Consider the following 18,608-nt stretch of genomic DNA (forward strand, 5'->3'; position numbering starts at 1 on the left):
ACGCAGGCAGCTAGAAGAGCCTCTGAATTGATCCTGATTTGACTAGTTCTGAGTGGTTTTTGGTGGAGAACTTCTAGGAGAAGCTGTCATTGGTTGACCTTGTTCCTTTAGGGGTAGGAACAACTCTTTTAGGGACTTTGGATCCCTTGGATTATGGAAATTTCATGCTCAAAGCTGTAAGGCACAAAAATGTCTATAACACTTGGGGACGTGTGCACTTGTGCTAACTCATTAAGTCCAAGAAACAAAGTCTCGAGAAAGTGTTTGGATAATGTGGTTCCTTAGTCGATAGGAGCTAGGAGATAAAGACTTTTCATGACACCAGCAATAGATGAGAAGTTTTCACCTTGGGCCAGTGTGAAAGAGTGTAGTGTAGTTGAGTTCTTACGAGATGGATCTCGGGAACAATAATTGTTAGAACACCATCTATTGATAAGAAAGTAGTGCCTCGAGGTAATTTTAGTTTTAAAGGAATATGCAGTAAATCAGGATGTGATAAGTCCTTTGTTTTGCCCCCTGAGTGATAAGGTGTTAAAAATGAATGCCATGAAATATTAGCATGGAAAAGAGCATGATTGGTTTAATGACTTAGATGAAGTAATGGATCAACCTTGAGATTTGTGGAAAGGGTACATTTGGTGGACCTCTTAACATATGAAAATGTTATAAAGAGCAGAGGACATGTAAGATAGAGTTAAAAATCTCTCAACGAAAATGAGGTTTAATGTAGTTTGGTGAAAAGTGGCTAACATTGGGAGCATAACCAAGATTGGTAAAGCCATATCCTAGCACCTAAACTATAGTTTGAAGGAAAATGTAGTACAAATCAGTAAAAGAGTATAATCAAGTGATGGGCATTAGATTCAGTTATGAAATCAATGGGTCTAGTTGTGTAGCTGGATAGTTTAGGATTGCATGATCATGGGTTTAACCTAATCATGAAAAGTAATGGATAATTACATATGCTAGAAGTAATAAGTGACTACGTGTTTGTTGTTGAGGAAATATGAAGAACTTGTTTTGCCATACATAATTAATAGTGGCATACCTTGAGCAATATAGGTTGCAATGGAGTTTAATTGAAAAGAGTAAACCATATTGAAGCCCATCCACAAATCTAAAGGGAGTAAATGCTACCCATACTCAAGTTGATTAATACAATTATTTGAAGCATCATGAGCCATATTGAAGTTCTCTCCTACAACTGTAATGATTGGCAATGGAGACCATACCTACCTCATGAAGTTGAGTAAATGAAAACCATTATGTTTTTCCTATTTATGCTTGAAGGATGAAACAATTAGCCATGTTGGAGTGTTCCCTAAGTAGTGTAAAATGTAAAAGTCACTGCATTGAGCAATGTGTGATAGGTGAATAAAACAATGGTGACGAGAGTGAGAGAGTTGTAGAATGAGGCAACATGAGAGTGAGGTTGTTAGAGAAAGTGGAGAAGGGATGCCTAGTTTCTACTAATATTTATACTATATGAGCAGGCTAAGTGCATTTCTGTAAGAATGTTGAAGAGGGTTGAGAGAATAACAGTTGCATGGGCTATGTAGAGGGATAGCTTCCAAGGAGAATAGAAAGTTGTGAGTTTATTTGAGTTATACATCAAAATGACTGAGAGCAAGAAAAAGAAACAAGTTCCATATGGACAAAAAGTTGGTGTTTTCATAATAGGAAGTTTGTGGTTCCATCATAGTAAGTGAATGATGTACAACTTGGAAATTGGTGCCTCCTACAGTTGGGGGCTTGCTCAAGGAGTTGGTGCTTCTTGTAAGTTGTTCAGTTGTCTCCAAAGTTAGAGTTGGTGTTAGAAAAAAAATCTTTGGGAGATGGTGCTTCTATGAGTGGGTGTTGATGAAAATTGATGTAATGAGAGTAGTGGCCTTTGATCTACATCATAATACAACCAAGCTTTTGTTTTCTTTCTCGTGGAAGGGTTTCCATGTTAATTTTCAAGTGTATAATGTTTGTTAATTTACATTGTTTCTTACATGACATGTTGTTGTTTGTTTACCTATATGGTTTCCAAGTAAAAGTAAAATTATAAATTCACAATAATTAGAAATTTACCCTTAATATTGATTCAACTCGTTTCCCCCTCTAGTATTAATCTTGTTTCAAACATCTCCATGGTTAAGAATCTTGTTACATATTTTTTTAATTTATATCTATTGTAATCATATATTAATTCTTTTTTAAATTTATAATAATAATAATGGAGTAGTCTTTAAGTGGACTATAATCTCGAGAAAAAATTTGTGGTCATATCTTGATTTGTGTTGTTTAAACAAATTAGATCATAAAATAAAATGGAAAACTTTCCAAAAAAATAGCACTTAAAGACTACTCAAATAATAAGAAGTTAATGACTATAAATGTTGACTGAGTAGCACCAATATTTACCGCAAATTGTGATAAAGTTAGATTAACTTTGACTAGGTAAATGAGTCATCATGTTATGGTTAACATTTTTGGTTTATTAGTTCATGGTTTTAATGGCTTGTGGTTTTTGCGTGTCTATTTTAGGATAAAATTTCACAACTTTAACTTTACTATCATTAATTAGTAGGTTGATGGTCTAAATTTAACCTCCATGGAATATGATAGAATATTCATAACATTATTCAAAAGTCAAGGGTTAAAGTTTGTCTCCAGGTTATTTATGCCCTTCTAATTAATTTATTAGAAATTAGTTAAATGAAGAAAATCTTATATCAAGACATGTCATATTGAGTATGTGATATTCATAATCCATGATCTAAATTTAGCCTCCATAGAATATGATATTCATAACAGTATTCAAAAGTCAAGGGTTAAAATTTATCTCCAAGTTATTTATGCCCTTTTAATCCATCTATGTGAAATTAGTTAAATGAAGAAAATGCTATATCAAGATGTGTCATATTGGACATGTGATATTCATAAGCCATGGTCTAAATTTAACCTCCATGGAATATGATATTCAAAATCAAGGGTTCAAATTTATCTCCAAGTAATTTATGTCATTTTAATTAATTTATCTAAAATTAGTTATATCAAGACCTGTCATATTGGGTACGTGATATTCATAAGCCATGGTATTGGCCCATGGTACTCTAACAAAAACTATTTAGAAGTTAATAATTTGCATGGCTAGGAATGTGAGATGTATCATGGGGCAAGTTTTTTTATGATTATCATGGATTGATGCCTATAAACCCAACCATTTAATTTATATAATTGCATTAGTGTTTGATGAGATAAAGACATTTAATAAACTTGGAATACCACATTCTAAAAGAGAACTGACATTGTAAAAAGAAAACTTTGAGGTGAGTAGTCAAGTACTGTAGGCAACTTTACTAGCTTCTCAAAATTTAGTCAAAAATATTAATATAATATTAATGATTTGTATTCCCATTTTAAAGTTTCGATATCACAAGTATACAATATTATTATTATTATTATTATTTTATAATTTAGATTAACATTTATTAGCTAAATGAGTCATTGTCTTAAACACAAGATTGGTGGTTTGTAGGTTCATTGGTTTAGTGTGTTACGGTTTTTCAGCTACACAAAATTTAGCCAAAAATACTAATATACTATTAACGATTTTCATTTCCCATTTTAAAGTTTTGATATCACAAGTATAAAGTATTATTGTTATTATCATATTAAAATTTAGATTAACCTTGACTAGGTAAATGAGTCATTGTGTTAAAGTAGGCATTGATGGTTTGTATGGTAATTAGTTTAGTGGCTCATCGTTTTTCAACTACTAATTGGTTGGAGATGTGTTATCTAGAACAATATGGTAGAGATGTTGTAATTTCATGTAAACATTTTAACTCGTTCAAAATAAAATAAAAAATAAAAATAAATTGCTATTTTTGTTATTTTCTATACATTATTACTAATAGTTTTTGAGTGAGAGGTTTATGAGAGTCCATGGTATTGACCCATGGTTTCCAAGCTTATGAGAGCCCATGGTATTGACCTATGGTATTCATGTGAATACAAAATATTTAAAGGGGCAAATTCTATCAACCAAGATCCATCTTAATTCTAGATCTACAAAAGGTCAAGAGTTGATAGCACTTAGTGCTTGGTAGTTCTGAAATTAAGATAGATATAAACTAGTTTTTATAATAGTAAAACTATTAAATAGACTTGGTAAATTATAGTGTAGAAAACATATAAGTTAAATTAGTGAAAGCTATATTTACTCACTACACAAAATATAGTAAAAATTATTAATGTATCTATTAATATTGGTTTTTTCTGATTTTGCACTTAAGAATTTTTTCAAAGTAGTGAGATCTTATTATGCTTTCCGCAACACACTCGCAAGAGAGATCGCAACTTTTCTGGCCTAGATTTGGCATGAACCACAAGTATATAATCATGGAATTTTGGTTATAGATTTTGTTATTTTTGGTTATAGATTTTGTTATTAATTCTGCAAAGTGTTGACATGTTTACAAAAAGGTTTAATGCACTGGTGTTGCATTAGTCGTTAAAGAGCATGCTGGCCTGTGCAACCTTTCCTCTTCTTTGCCAATTTCGGTGGGGGCACTGCACCACATAGTCTTAAAGCGATGGGCATCAAAAAGTATATTAATCCACATGCTACAACAATGTTTCCTTCGCAAGTCGTATGATTGTTGTGAGCTTATTTAACTATGCTAATAAGTAATTTAGTTTGGAAGAGACCTAATAAATTTTAGTTAACATTTTTTTCAGACTTTTTCACGATAAGTGAGTTGTCATACCACACTTACTATATATATATATATATTCCCTCAACGTAATATGTACACTTGAGCTGAGGTGAGAGGAAAGTCAAGAGTGAGAGCTCAAAAATTAAATTTAATAAATTAATTAAATTAAATTATTTATTCACATATCATCATTCTTTATATTTTTGTGGTATCATTGTTTTATGAGTGGAATATCTCGCAACTCGTACTCTCTACATCTGATTGTTTTATTAGTGGACCATCTTGCAACTAGTACTCATCAACATGGACCATTAGTTCTTATTTGTGAGAATGTTAAACATAATTTCTCTTTTGCACAAATCGCAATCATTTTTTGTCATTGTTGTAGTCAAAAATCTTTGCTAAACATAATTTGTCTTTTGCACAAATCACCATCCTTTTGTGTCATTGTTGCCATCAACAATCTTTGGTAATATGATTAGATAAAGTATTAATCAATTAATAATCATTCTTTAAAAGTGATCTTTTAACATCTATTCATGTGCATACATGAGATGTAAATATCATATCACAACATGTTTCTTCTAACAACATTGTGCATGTATAGAAAAGTCAAAATAATTACCTCATTAGTATGATCATTCTCACACGAGCACATGTTCATATCCAAAGGAAACCACTCTAACCATCCATTTCACTTAAAAAATACTAGAAAAGTATCTTTGTTTTTCATGCATGTAATTAAATAAAAACTTATTCAAAGAGAGCTATTAGATGTTCCCTTCTAACAGGAAGCTAAGGTGATATACATTATTATCATGCATGTAAATGTAAGACCCTCGCTCTCGCTTTTCAAAAAACATATTTTCCAAGATGGAGTTATTTACAAAATCTATTGTACGCTCAAAGACATGCATTGCTGTAAACCAAAACAAATGCCCTAGTCATTATTTCTTGCATGTTGGTCATTATTTCTTGCAAGCAGATATATGTATTTTACAATTTATAAATGAAAGCTACTATATATATTCCAAGTAACTACTTGTTTTACTTTCCCTAATACTTATTCTTTTCTGCACACAAATGCATGTTTCTCTTTAAAATATCTAACACAATAGTTATATCTTCATAAGTATTATCAAGTATTGTCTCTATGCTTCTTCATATGTGTTCTTTTCACATAGTTTTTTTCACCAACCCATCATAGTTTCTCTATAATTTATGTAAGAAGTTATTATGCATTTGTTTCTAAGAAAGTATTATAACAAAGTTCTCATGCATTTATTTTCAAGAAAGTATCATAATTAACCTTCTTCTCGGCATAAGAACTAAGATAATAATACCATTTTATGCATTAAACCATGTAATTAGATCGAAGTGTCCAATAGGAAACACAAAAATCATTTACCTTTTTACTCATCAAAACATATAAATACTCTATATTCATAAATAAATTCTATTTTTGAAAAATAATATAGTAATTTATATTTTTCAAAAAAAAGCAAATAAATACATTTTTTTTTCACATTCCTCACTGCATAGGATTATGTTTATATCTTATATATATTTTCTATGAAATCTTTGAGAAGGTGAACAAGTTACTTATCTTAAGCATGTATCTTTATCATGAATGACTCCTTGTCTCCTAGAACTTAGAGTCATTGTCACACAGGTGGCCTAAATAATCACCGCAAAAATATATAATCCATAGTATGCCACCAAAAACTTCAACAATGTTTTTTTTTTCTATTCAAACCCCATCCATGGTGAAATAAAGAATGAATGGAACGAAAATTACCAAGAACTATAACTCTAACCGTGTAACTCTAATTAAGTTAGAATAGTTATATTTGGAAAAATGGTTAATTAAATTTGAATAGTTATATTTCGAAAAATGGTAAATGTTGTATTAGGAATATCACAAATTATTAGGTAAAATATAATAAAAATTGTAAATAATATGAAATGATTTTTGTTAAGAGAGTTTTTTTTACTTGATAAATTATATTTTAATTAAAAATCTAAAAAAAACTAATGGAGGGAAAATGAACATGCACAGTTTTAGTTACTATTTTCCATGTGCTCAAGTTTATATTGTGGTAGGAACCCTGTCACGCCCCTACGCCTGCGGTAGTCTTTCAACCCCTTATAGCGAGGTGTGGCACCACCGAATACTTTATTTTCTCCAATACTTATGTTCATGGACTATGCCTTAACATTTGATACTTAGTTTATTTTTCTTCACCAAGTACTATTATTAGCCTTTATACTAATGAACACCCATACACATTCATTATCCACATCAACTATACATAAACAACACAATTGCAACAGTATAAAGGGAGGTGCAACTCCTTGAATAAGAGTCTACCCGGTTTCACTATATTTTCAATTTTCATAAAAATACAAGTATACCTTGGAAACCCCAACTTCATAGTTAGACAAATTTCAGACTTCCTGTCTTGCCAACGAGTTTCCCACCTCATGCACACCTTGCACGGTGGTCCCCTCACAATCCACACTTGGCCAATTTTCCACTTGTGCAACCATCAAGAAACACCTTTGTGCAACCTCACACAAACCGTTTCATCGCAGCTGGGTGCCTTCGTTTCACCCCTCACCCGAGTTCATTTCACTATCGGGCGGGCGCCTTCGTCCAGCCCTCCACCCGAGTTCACCATCAGGCGGGCGCCTACATCCACCCTCCACTCGATTTCACTGTCGGGCGGGTGCCTTCATGCACCTTCCACCCGAGTTCACCATTGGTCGGGCGCCTTCGTGCACCCTCCACCCAAGTTCTTCAACCGACAGGTGGGCACCTTAGTGCAGCCCTCCATCCATGCCTTCAACTGACGAGCGGGCGCCTCATGCATCCCTCACCCGTATCACCAACTGTGGGCACCTTCGTGCGACCTAGATCCAACGCGTTCACCCGGCGGGCATGCCTTTGTGCAGCCTACCTACCGAACCCGTTCACTCGGTAGGCACACCTTCGTGCGGCCTACCTACCGAACTCACCCATTCACCAAACTCATGAAACCTCCGTGTAGGTCTACTCAGCGGGCACACACATACAACTTGTGGTTCCTGCACCTTTACGCTAGCTCCTCCACACTTCGACCTGCACCTCGCACCTTCTCCTAGGATGCTCAAGGTCCTATGATCGAATGACTTGTTCATTGATCGATTGATTGATGCCTTTCGTCCACCTCTCATCCACCTATGTATACAGTTGTGAAGCGTGGTTGTGCCAACTGTCCGACCTTCCTTTCATTGTGCAGCCGACCTCCAACATCGCATTTAGCTCACTTGTGAGGTGGGTCAGCCCGCCCATCACACGGGACTGCCCCCTCATCTCGCCCAACACTTCACCAATGTTTGGTCGGCTTGTGGGTGACTCGCCCAGCTCGTCCCCACCATATAAACTCATGACCAAGACTTCTCCCATGCACATTTTCACATCGCATGCTTGCTTCCTTAGCCGCACCTCACCAATTTCGCACGGGATGTGGGTCCGGCCCGTCGCAGAGACTGCAGGTCCTTACATCCTCCTTCACCTGAGGTCATTGTCGTCCTCGATAATATGCCATCTCGATAACCATCCTGCCACCAAGATCATCATCTCATCAAGATAATCATCTCATCCCTGGTCCATGATATCAACTAGTCCATATACTGCAACAATCCCTGCAACCTATGTAAAACAATTGTCTCCACCATGTGTTGTCCCATCCTATGAATTGTAATCACATATTCCAACATAATGCCAATATCTCTCTGGTACACTGCTAGCCCTCATGACTTGAACTAGTCAGGTGATTAGTCCAACTGTCATGCTCAAATCATAAGAATGCCCATCCTTATGTCTACACCAGCCTTTTCTTAGACTCTGCCACATCCTGGACTCACCAAGAATCTCTCCCATGCTCAGGTCCATGGAAACTCCATCCCATCTGCAACATGTCATGATGCTAATGCCAAACCATTCCTGCACCATCTGTTATACCTGCTCAACCTGTTTTAAGGACTCACTCGCATGAGCAGCTAATAATGAGCCCCATCTCCTATGTCATCTAATAAGATGTAGAGGGAGTAGAGCCTAAAGGCTCACCCTCACTAATAAGCTCAATCCATCTATCAGGATCATTTATCTCTATCCTCTGCAGATATGCAACCCAATCCTCCTCATGGACATTCGGTCTCACATAAGCATCTTCGTCATCCAAAATACTATCAGATAGTGTCCTGATAACAAATGACTTCTTGGTAAGCTTTGTCTCAATATTAGACAATCACTTACACATATCATCCACGCACTTCTCGACCTCCATCTGCATCACTGCCAGTTTACAATAAGGTCTTGTCACACCAATGGTTGGAACACCAATGGGTAAATCTTCCCTTCCATCGTAAATGTACAGATTATTCAAATGTGGAACAATCATTTCATCATATTGTTTCAAGAATTCCATCCCTATCATAGCTTCATAGTCATCAATTTGCACTATAGTGAAGTTGAATTTCCTGGTCCACTCACCTAGTGTTTTTTCCACTCTTTTAGCTACACCGAGTACAAAATCAGGCGGAGAATTCATTGTCTTCATTTGTGCCTTCACCAGTACAAATTTCATCCCAATCCTTCTCAGAACATCTTCACTCATGAAGTTGTGAGTAACCCCACTATCCACCATAGTGAGCACACCAACACCCCCAATCTTCATCTGAACATACTCCAAACTGTTCCTCTGAGGATCTCTTTGAGAGACCACTTCCGTAGCAGCAGAAACTCCAAGAATCTCCATCATCCTCACAAAAGCTTCTTCTTTCTTCGTATTAGACTATGCAATAGCGGCCACTTTTGGTCTTCAAGGACAATTCTTCACCGTATGTGGTTCAACACATATCCAACACTTCAAGGCTTTCTTCATGTTCATCTTCTCATCCGATTTCGAAGCATCATCCTTCTTCTTCTCTTTTGGCTTATCGAACTTCTTCTTTTTCTCATCAGAAGTTTCATCATAATGCTCCACTAGTTGATCCACGACAACAAAAGCTTCCTCAAGTGTCTTGATCTTCTACCTCTTCACTTCATTGCGTGCCCAAGGCTTAAATCCAATAATTAAGTTGAACACCTTGTCCCTCTCCGCCATGTGAGGAAGTTCCAGAACTGCACTTACAAAATCCCGCTGATATGTCTGTAGGTTCCGTATCTGCTTAATAAACTTAATCTTCATCCTTTCTTCCCATGTTTCATCCTGAGGACTGAAGTGGGTCTGCAAAGCCTTCTTCATGTCATCCTATGAAGTTATGTCATCAGCACTACCATTGGCAATTTGATCCATCCTTCTTCACCACCACATCTTAGCATCCTTCGTCAAGAATTGAGCAGCTGCCTTCACCTTTGTCTCATCATCAGATAGACCAAAGTGTTCCAAGTATTGCTCCATATCCCGAAGAAAGTTACCAAGAGTCTTCACACTTCTTGTAACATTGTAAGATTCCATTTCCTTGATCTTCACATGAGACACTCCTCCACCCGAGTTATGTCTCACAGACTTCTTCAACATCGCAATCTCACCATTTGCTTCATCAAGAGATTTCTGCAAGTTCAAGATTTTTGCCAAACCTCGGTCCCTTGCTTCTCCAATCTCCTTGACTTCATCTTCAAGTTGTGTACACTTAAGATTAGTGTACTCATGCTGAGTCTGGAGTTCATCGAGTTCTTCCCTCATCTTCACATTGGCTTCTAGATCTTTCATGACCACGACCATCTTCGCAGTCTAGTAAGACTCCAATTCCTCCATTCTTTCCAATATCCTTTCTATGAAAGCCTCAGTCGCATTGTGGCTAGATTCACCCGATATAACATGAGATTCACCTACCATGTCTGCTAACAACTTCCTTCTTTGTGATCTAGTATAGACCATCTACCAGCTTCACCAAGTTCCCTGCAAAACCAAACCAGCTCTTGTCTCACTTGTATGTGAAACCAGCTTCCTTCACCTGCAAGTACCCTTGTTTCCATTGTCACTTCGTCATGCTTCCTGCAAAACTTCTTGTCAAAGTCTTAAGACCGGCTCTAATACCACCTCTCACGCCCCTACACCTACGGTAGTCTTTCAACCGCTTATAGTGAGGTACTGCACCACCGAACACTTTCTTTTCACCAATACTTATGTTCATGGACTACGCCTTAACATTCGATACTTAGTTTATTTTTCTTCACCAAGTATTATTATTAGCCTTTATACTAATGAACACCCATACACATTCATTATCCACAGAACTTATACATAAACAACACAATTGCAACAGTATAATGGGAGGGGCAACTCCCTGAATAAGAGTTTGCCTGGTTTCACTATATTTTCAATTTTCATAAAAATACAAGTTTACCTTGAAAACCCCAAGTTTCATACTTAGAAAAATTTCAGACTTTGTGTCTAGCCAACGAGTTGCCCACCTTGTGCACACCTTGCATGGTGGTCCCCTCACAATCTACACTTCGCTAAATTTCTCCTTGTGTAACCATCGGGCATCAACTTTGTGCAGCCTCACACGAACCATTTCACTGTGGGCGGGCACCTTCGTTTCACCTCTCACGCGAGTTTGTTTCACCGTTGGGCGGGCGCCTTCGTGCAACCCTCCACCCGAGTTCACCATTGAGTGGGCACCTTCGTGCACCCTCCACTTCAATTCACTGTCAGGCGGGCACCTTCATGCACCCTCCACCCAAGTTCACTGTCGGGCGGGTGCTTTCGTGCACCCTCCACCCGAGTTCTTCAACCGACGGGTGAGCGCCTTCATGCAGCCATCCACCTGTGCCTTCAACCAAGGGGCGGGCGCCTCGTGCAGCCCTTCACCTGTATCACCAACTGCGGGCGCCTTCGTGCGACTCAGCTCCAATGCGTTCAGCCAGCGGAAGTGCCTTCGTGCGGCCTACCTACCGAACATGTTCACCCAGTGGGTGTGCCTTCATGCGCCCTGCCTACTAAACTCACTCATTCACCAAACTCGTGTGACCTCCGTGTAGGTCTGCCCGGCGGGCAGGCGCATACAACCTGTGGTTCCTGCGCCTCTACGCTAGCTCCTCCACACTTCGACCTGCACCTCGCACCTTCTCCTAAGATGCTCGAGCTCCTTGAATGATTGAATGACTTGTTCGTTGATCGATTGATTGATGCCTTTCATCCACCTCTCATCCGCCTATGTATACGGTTGTGAGGCGTGGTCGTGCCAACCAGCCGACCTTCCTTCCATCGTGCAGCCGACCTCCAACTTCGCATTTAGCTCACCCACGAGGTGGGTCGGCCCGCCCATCACACGAGACAGCCCGCTCATCTTGCCCAATGCTTCACCAATGTTTGGTCGGCTTGTGGGTGACTCGCCCAGCTCGTCCCCACCGTATAAAGTCACGACCAAGACTTCTCCCACATATATTTTCACATCACACACTCGTTTCCTTAGCCGCAGCTCGTCAATTTCGCACGGGATGTGCATCGTGCCCGTCACATGGACTGCAGGTCCTTACAAACCCTCTCTTCAATTTGTTGATGTGAAATTTTGTTTTAGATTTTTTATTTGAAACTTGGTTTTAGATATAAAGTTTTTTTTGTAGTTTTATGTTTTTTAATCTTATGCAACAATTGAGATATCTAGTCATCTTGTGTTGTTGTAGAAGATTTGAATAGGTTATCGCGCTTAGAGGCCCTCTACAACCCAGTATTATGTAGATGTGTGAAATTTTTAAATATTATAGTTTAATTTAATTTTATAACACTTTTTAAATTAAATCTAAAAGGAAAAAGTATCTCGTAGTGTAAAAAAATTATTTAGTAGCTATATTTGATTTTAATTAATAAGTACCTAAAAACTAATTCTTATAGTAAACTTACTATGTAACAACATTCTTCACCATGTATGTTTGCCCCATTTTTACTATGGCTAATATTAACATGCAAATAGGTTATTATACTATACCATGGGCCAATACCATGGCATATTAAAACCACATGCCCGAGAACCATAGGTCATTTCAAAATCAAAATATTATATATATATATATATATATATATATATATATATATATATTTATCTTATCTCTAAACATGCACAAGGAGATGTTTAGAGTGCCTCTAAACACTTTGACTTGGTTGAAATAAAATAAATTAAAATTAAATTAAATTAAAATTGTTTTAAAAATAATCATTATAACTATGATATTTTGACTAGGTCTAATTCCACAAAACTAAAAGTGAAAATGAAATAAAAAAATTAAAGAGTATGAAGAGATGTTATAATGTAATATTTAACATTTTGACTAAGTTAAATTGCCTAATAATAAAAATAAAATTATGTAAAGAGATTAATATAATGTAATGTAAACACTTTAAGCAAGTCAAAATAAAATATAATAATAAAATAATATAAAAAAGGGTCTATGGTATTGACCCATGGTATTTATGTGAAATATAAGATATTTAAAGAGGGAATTAAACCAGCTTAGATATATTTTAACTCCGAAGCACCTAAAGGAATCAAATCTCTTGATATAGAAAGATCCCTTTCAACCCTTGATAGATCTTAGGTTAAGATGGATATAGGATTGTCTCTAATATAGGTTATTTAGAGGCTCAAGGATCAAATCTCTTGATATAGAAAGATCCCTTTCAACCCTTGATAGATCTTAAGTTAAGATGGATATAGGCTTGTCTCTAATATAGATTATTTATAGGCTCAAGGATCAAATCTCTTGATATACAAAGATCCTTTTCAACCCTTGATAGATTTGAAGTTCATATGGATATAGGCTTGTCTCTAATATAGATTATTTATAGGCTTATTTGTAAGTTATGTTGAAGGCTAGATCTATTCCTACTAATTGTTTTCATAATTTATACAATTTTATTATAAAATTATATTTTAAATTAAAAAATATATTTATAATAATTGGAATAATAATTCATATATTTATAATGATTGGAAAATAAAATATGCTAAAAATAGAAAATATTTTATAAGGAATATATATTGTGCTCAAATTCTTATGGTGTAAAAATGCTTGTATCTAAGAAATATATTATTTCATAAAAACAACTACCAAGGAACATGAGGAATCAAATCTCCTTTAGAGTTATCTCAAAGAAATTTGATTCCTCCAAGTTAAAATGGATCTAGACTAATAATATGTCATTTACATTATTGAAAATAAATGTAAAAGTGAAAAATCATTCACTATCAAATTTATAATTTTTCATTTACATTCTTGAAAGTAACTTCTCTATCATAATCTAATTTCATAAAACACATATTTATCTTAAATGGATTCATTCATATTCAAAATATTTTAAATTACAAAGTTAGTTTTAATTTCTTTCATATTTTAAAATTAAATAATTTTTTTATAACTTATTAAACAAATAATGAATTTTTTTCTCAGTGAAACTATGCTAATGTATTATATTATGTACAAGTAAACATTACAGTCAGAAAAGCAAGTTACCCAAGGCCAACTGTGGCACTGTGGGTTGGCTCCTTGCAACACCCAAATAGCCCTTACAGGGGCAGCGTTTCCCTCCGGGGTTGCACCCAGTACATCAAAACACAGTGTAATTTTCATCTCAAATCATAAACACTCTCGCAGGAGCTTTTAATCAAAAACTGCCCTCGCAGGGGCGACCCATTTACTAAAGCAGAGTATGTAGAGACCTGGACATAAACTTTTAAAGACTCAGACTTAAACATGTGACTTAACCAGACACAGAGCGCGAACTAGACAGAAGACTTGAACAAAACCTGAACCAAAAGATGATCGACGCCGTCTGCCACTGAATGCTAATCCTCGGGCTTCTCCTCAATGATTGGAACCCATCCGTATTCCTCAGAGACGTCTTTCCCTGCTTCCTCCGCAACGTTCTTGGAGGAGGATGCTTCCGTCTTCTTGTTCTGGGCAGGTTCCTGCTCCGGAGCTGCTCCCTCTCGTGCCTCCTCAGTTGCCGGAGGTTCATCATAAAACGGTGCTTGGCTGCCTTCACCAACTTCATAATCCTTGGATTCCTTAACAATAAAACGGTGCTTGGCTGCCTTCACCAACTTCATAATCCTTGGATTCCTTAACAAACAGGACGGAAAGGTGCGCACTGATGCTCCCCAGAGTGAACACCGCAGTGCCTAATGCTGGAAGGGAGGGTGGAGTTGAATTGGGGCTACCCGTGTCCATAAATTGAGACGCCTGCAACAGCGAAGAAGGGGTTTTAGCAATGCATTAAGCATGCTTGAGCCACATGGGATTTCAGATGGGTGACCTAGTCGTGGGATGGGTGACTTCCTCGGAAGTTCCACCCTAGGAAGTGATGATTGACACTATGATTCATGTCACTACTTTCAATGGAAATTCTTCACCATTGTGAAGATGCCATGAGTGATAAATAGACTATTCAAAAATCATGAAAACTACACCTCTAATGAAAATGATTATAAATGAATGACTTTCTTAACTTAGTTAAATCCAAAAAAATAATATATAAAATAAGCAATTAATCTTTTACATATTATTTTAATAAATGCTTCCTCATAATGTTAGCGGTGTTCTATCTCTCTATGAGGGATATGATTATTAAATAGAAATTACGTTTATTGGCTACGCATCAATTGCGTTTATGACTGGCCAAACAATATTTGATTAGCAAAGCAATATTTGGTAATATGCTAACCAAAAAATGATAACAAACCTAACATTAAATTCACATATGGTCTGAGTGATGTTGCCTTCCTCACGACCTTTTTTCAATGACTTGCATTTCTCCAAAAATAAATTATACCGCTCATTATCACATTTTAATTTTATTGCAGTCTTGATCAGTTTCACTTCCTTGCTCTTTGGAGAAGCAGCCGAACAAACGAAACTCCCTCTCAACATATTCGTTGATCTCTGTCTCTACTAATTGAAGATTAGGCAGTGGAAACATTAAAGATGGTGGGATGGGTTCTATTTCAGGTTCTTGAATTAGTGCCTGTCATCCATCGATAATGGGCCTGTATTTCCCAGGGAAAAGTGGATTGTTGTTACTCTGCTCAACCTGCTCTCGAGGCTTCTTAATATAGAGTCTGTCATCCATCGATAATGGGCCTGTATTTCCCAGGGAAAAGTGGATTGTTGTTACTCTGCTCAACCTGCTCTCGAGGCTTCTTAATATAGAGTCTGTCATCCATCGATAATGGGCCTGTATTTCCCAGGGAAAAGTGGATTGTTGTTACTCTGCTCAACCTGCTCTCGAGGCTTCTTAATATAGAGTGTTTCCACCTGCTCGGATGGCTGGTTTTAGTATGAGAATAACTCCTCGTCATTATTCTTTAACTGTTTATGGGATGCTAACTGACTAGAGAGTGCATCATACCATTTATTTACATTGTAACGCGTTTATTTACCCTGTAACGCAGGAGGCACCTGAGAGATCCCATCCCACAATAGAGATACAAATCAGAAAATATGATGAGAGGGAACGTCGTCTGTTGGGCTGCCTTCATCAAAAAGCCCCTGCGCTCAAGGAAGTGAAACTCAAGAGTAGCATAACTCTTTTTTGGGGAAATGGGAATCATGGAAAAATGATGTGTGAATTTAGATTTTTGTTTTTAATATCTCTTCTAGCACCATCGTTATCATTATATTTTTTGTTCGCATATTACCAATTATTGTTTTGCTAGTCAAAAACACAATCTGAGTGCCTTAGCTAACGAATGTAATTTCTACGATGTAAGTTTAAAATAACTAAAGTAGGTTGTAAGTTTCATTTAGTATTAATCATGGCTGGATTACTCTAGGTGTAAGACTTTTTTTGGTGTATAATTCGACGAAAGGTTTAAACTCGGGAGGATTTGATTTCTCTGCTAGATCGTGAATTAAATAGATTTTTTAATATGATGCAAGAATTGATTTCAAACCATCTTTTCCTATTCTACCCAAATTATAATTATAATTTAGACTGTGAAAATGATCTAATCAAGATCTTTATCCATTGTTGTCATTGAGACTGTACTCTAAACATAAATTATATTTTCCAGAAGCTTGGCTTTTCCTATATATCTAAAAATAAGAAACATAAATTGTATTTTCTAGAAACTTGACTTTTCTTATATATGAAATATAATAATAAGAGCTAGAAAATAACAAATAAACTTTACAAACAATTGAGAGATGGATTAGTCATTTGACAAACTAGTGCATTTAATAGATCAATAATACCAATGTTATTAAGAGTTTGTAATTAGTATATATATAGATATATATATATATATAACCTAATAATGAATAAAAAGGTACAATAGGTACAATTTTTTACTCATTGGATCTCATGAGCTACAAAAAAACTTGACAATAGAAATATTAGATGCAAAGCAATTGAACAATTGACAAATTATTGTGAGAGATATAGAGTCTTCCTTATTCATGACCATAGCCTTTCTTGAAAATTTTCATGAATTGGAGAAACTACAAGGAAAAAAAGCAACATATAAAACAATAGAAAGGGCATATGAATCAAAAAAATACTAGATTAGAGAAACAAAATACAAGGATATTGTTACCCATAAAATGAAACAAAATGCAGCTATAGATTCTTCAAGTAACATATATTTTAGGTTTTTAAGTTTATCAAAATAATTTATACTTATTGAAGTACAAATGAAATGACCACATATATTTATGAATGAAGATATGTAATTTTACTTGTAAGAAAGAAGTTTCTCTATGACAAACACATTTTTAGAATTATGTTGAGTAACAAGCAAGTAAGAAGGAGAATTTAGGGAACTATTGAAGGTAACTAAAAGAAAGGATCTGATTCTAATATAGGTAATGGGTGTAATCTAGTTAAAACATGGAGAAATGAAATATATTTAAATTTATGATTCTATTCTTTGGTTTGAAACTGAAAACTAGTTCATATACTTTTCATATCAAACTTTAAATGGTGTACAAAAGGAAGAAAATTTTCTTAAGCTTTTAAAAAAAATCTCCTGAAATTTAGTTAACTAATTTGGAAGCTTTTAAAAACATGTTAATATCAGGATCTCCTTGACATACTAACAACCATCTCTTGTATATTATCAATATGACAGGAAAATCCTGACATTAAAAGATTTTTAAAAGCTTAATTCGTTTGGTTTTGTTTCATTTCACTAGTAAAAGCTAAACTTGTTTGTACTCTATAAATTGGGAAACACAAAGAACCTGAGTAGAAAAATCACAAAGTATGCCGAAGGGAACATAAAAGTAATTTTGAAATATTAAATCGGTTAGAACTCATCCATGGCCATATATAGAAATATAAAATTATTGCACGAAACTCCGATATTTGGAAGCTGGAAGAAGCAAAACTCTATGGGAGGTGGAGGGCGAAATATAGCTATTAACCATGGTTGTAGTGTTGTTTGAACTTTGTTGCCATGGTGTGTTTCCTTTTGTGAATCCACAGTTTGAGAACATGTAAACTCACACCAACAACTTCACAGAAATTATGCACGACGTTATGTTAAAGCTTAAAGAATTAAGCTAGTTTAATTAGGTCAAGTCAAAATTGTGTAATATGTAATGGAGAATAAATATGTATTAAATAAATGAAATGAGGGGTGAAATTGGAGTCATAAGGATTAATATCTAATAAAGAAGGTGGTGGAGAAACCAAAACATTAATATAGAAATAATCAAATTAAGCTATATGATCTTAGTTTTTGGTAGCATCACATAGTTTTAATTTATGTGAAAGAGCTTAAAGAACAAAATATCTCCAAAATCCCAAAAACTGTTTGAGGATAAAACACTTAAGAGACATCTTAATTAAGTTAACTAATCAACAATGATAGAAAATGTCGAAGTCTAACCTACGAAAATTGATTGAGTCT

Source organism: Pinus tabuliformis, chromosome 3_2 (assembly GCF_031772625.1).
Source record: "Pinus tabuliformis cultivar Carrire ecotype Pingquan chromosome 3_2, CPIR1, whole genome shotgun sequence".
Lineage (NCBI taxonomy): Eukaryota > Viridiplantae > Streptophyta > Pinopsida > Pinales > Pinaceae > Pinus > Pinus tabuliformis.